Source organism: Callorhinus ursinus, unplaced genomic scaffold, assembly GCF_003265705.2.
Source record: "Callorhinus ursinus isolate GAN/ISIS: 27379988/994484 unplaced genomic scaffold, GSC_fseal_2.0 scaffold6, whole genome shotgun sequence".
NCBI classification, from domain to species: Eukaryota; Metazoa; Chordata; class Mammalia; order Carnivora; family Otariidae; genus Callorhinus; species Callorhinus ursinus.
The window spans coordinates 52,971,288-52,974,447 of record NW_027397068.1 but is presented as its reverse complement, the minus strand read 5'-3'; the positions used below and the strand labels follow the sequence as shown (position 1 = coordinate 52,974,447).

General features: G+C 47.6%; 1 pseudogene; it reads left to right on the top strand.

The window, feature by feature from the left end:
• The first annotated feature begins 1,501 nt into the window (after positions 1-1,501).
• On the top strand, positions 1,502-2,849 carry LOC112815277 (keratin, type I cytoskeletal 18 pseudogene; annotated as a pseudogene).
• The last annotated feature ends 311 nt before the right edge of the window (positions 2,850-3,160 follow it).

Below are 3,160 nucleotides of genomic sequence, written 5' to 3'. Positions count from 1 at the left end.
AATATGTGTTTTTAAAACAATTGTTGATCTTAAAGAATAGTAAAAATTTTATATTCCATGTAGTTGAAGGAAACTGTATTTTTAAATAATAATAATGTTATGTTATTATCAATGATAATAATGCATGTGTCTTTGATTTCCACATTATTTAAAATGTTTAAAAATGTTTTCCTATCATTTACTTTAAGTAAATGATGGAACCGACATTCTGCCTCAAAGATGTTTCCACATTCACCACCACCAGCCCAGTGCCCCAGCTCCAACCATAAATGTTTTCCCCAAATCCTTACCCACCTCATCCAAAGTCTTCCCCCTCCCTCTGTCAGGAATGGCTGGACCCCACCAATCCTTCAAGGCCCCCTCGAGTGTTACCAATACCTCGGAGACTTGAAGCCCCTCAAGTCGGAAATAATTTCTTTCCCCCACTGAACTTGCCACTTTTTGTCTATAATTCATCTTGCACTTACCATGTATTGTGTAATAATGTTATCTTTTATCTATGTTCAAGATTTGAATTGTGATTTATTAAATTACATTCATTTGAGCAATATATTATACTACATTGTGTCCTAAAAAATTTTTTTTAATCAGATGGTCTAATTCCATCTACTCCTCCTAAATTTGTACTTCCAAATTACCTATTCTTTATGTAGAAACAAATGGTGAGAACTGGCCTCACCTAAGACATTTTTGTAAAGGGAAACACCCAGCATTTAAAATGCGTCTTTATGTAGGCCAGGGTTGGTCCCTACAGCTACTTTTCTACATACAAGACATAGCATCAGAATTACAAGGGTGTTTTCCAATGTGCTTCCAACATCATTTCTCAGAGTGATGACAGAGGCACTGGGCAACGGGTCAGAAAGACAGGATTCACGTCTGACTTCGTTCTTAATCTTTAACTTGTCTGGGCCCCAATTTCTTCATCATATTGTGACATTATTGCACTAGATCACTGGGAGGTTTTGGTTTTGGTTTTGGTTTTTGGCTTTGTTGTTTCTTTTGCTTGTTTTAATTGCGGTAGGAGCAAAGAATTCTTAAAAAACTAAAGTGGGAAGAGGGGCCATACTAGATAAAAGGGAGCTGCCATGGAGGGAGTTGGAAGAATGGGCTTGAAGCTGGCCTCCCGACCCTCACAGCAGCACCCTGAAGCTCTTTTGCGGCTTGAACCCCAGGATAGTTCCTGAGGACACACTTTGAAATGATTAAACTAGGTCAGGGTTTCTTAAGCATCAGGCATACATACCAATTTAGGATTTTTTGCCAGAATCAGCATCCACTTCATGCTATTTATTCATTCATTCATCCATTCAACGAAGACTGAATAAGGCCCTACTTGGTGCTGGGGTTCTGCAAAAACAAAGCCCCTCTGTCGGGGGAGGGGTGGGGATGACATTCTATAGAGCCCTGTCTCAAGGGGTGAGGAATCCAGACTCTAAATTCACACAGATCTGCTGGCCCAAGCCTGAGTCCTGGCCTCTCGTCTTACTCTCCAAACAGCATGAGCTTCACCACCCACTCCACTTTCTCTTCCGACTATCGGTCCCTGGGCTCCGCGCGGTCGTCCAGCCACCGGGTCCGGTCGGTCAGCAGCGTGGCTAGCGTCTATGCAGGCGCCGGGGGCTCAGGCTCCCGGATCTCCGTATCCCGCTCCACCAGCTTCCGGGGCGGCTGGGGGTCCGGGGGCCTGGCCTCGGGGATGGCCGGGGGTCTGGCCAGCATAGGGGGCATCCAGGGCGAGAAGGAGACCATGCAAGACCTGAATATGACCGCCTGGCCTCCTACCTGGAGAGGGTGAGGAGCCTGGAGGCTGATAATCAGAAACTGGAGATGAGAATCCGGGAACACCTAGAGAAGAAGGGACCCCAGGTCAGAGACTGGGGGCATTCCTTCAAGACCATTGAGGAGCTGAAGGCTCAGATCTTTGCAAGTTCTGTGGACAATGCCTGCATCGTCCTGCAGATTGACAATGCCTGTCTTGCTGCTGATGACTTCAGAGTCAAGTATGAAACGGAGCTGGCCATGCGCCAGTCTGTGGAGAGTGACATCCATGTGCTCCACAAGGTCATTGATGACACCAATGTCACTCGGCTGCAGCTGGAGACAGAGATTGAGGTTCTCAAGGAGGAGCTGCTCTTCATGAAGAAGAACCATGAGGAGGAAGTAAAGGGTCTACAAAACCAAATTGCCAACTCTGGGTTGACCGTGGAGTTGGATGTCCCCAAATCTCAGGACCTCAGCAAGATCATGGCAGACATCCGGGCCCAGTATGACGAGCTGGCTCAGAAGAACTGAGAGGAGCTGGACAAGTACTGGTCCCAGCAGATTGAGGAGAGCACCACAGTGGTCACCACACAGACCGCGGAGATAGGAGAGGCTGAGATGACCCTCACGGAGCTGAGACGTACGGCCCAGTCCTTAGAGATCAACCTGGACTCGATGAGAAACCTGAAGGCCAGCTTGGAGAACAGCCTGAGGGAGGTCGAGACCCGCTATGCGATACAGATGGAGCAGCTCAACGGGGTCCTGCTGCACCTGGAGTCAGAGCTGTCCCAGACCCGGGCCGAGGGGCAGCGCCAGGCCCAGGAGTACGAGGCACTGCTCAATGTCAAGGTCGAGCTGGAGGCTGAGATCGCCACCTACCGTCGCCTGCTGGAAGACGGGGAGGACTTCAGTCTCAGTGAAGCCCTGGACAGCAGCAGCTTCATGCAGACCATCCAGAAGACCATCACCCGCAGGACTGTGGACGGCAAGGTGGTGTCTGAGACCAACGACACCAAAGTTCTGAGGCGTTGAGGCAGCAGAAGCAGGGTACCCTTTGGGGGTCAGGAGGCCAATAAAAAGTTCAGAGGTCAAAAAAAATTCACACAGATCTGGGTTTGTTGGGAGTCAGACAGGTCTGCCCCTTTCAACTGTTTGAATTTGGGCAAGTTATGCAAATTTTCTTTGCTTTATTTTGGTTTCATGTAAAGTGGAATTCAACTCTTACAGTGGCTGTGAAGAGCAAACCAGGAACTACCTGGGAAGCACTTAGTATGAGCCTCGGCATGCAGCACTTCATAACAGCCGTTATTTTTTCTAATCTACTTCCCTTTTAACTTAAGTGATTTCTTTAGCCTCATCCTAAGTAAACAAATTTGATATACTAATTAGACACTTC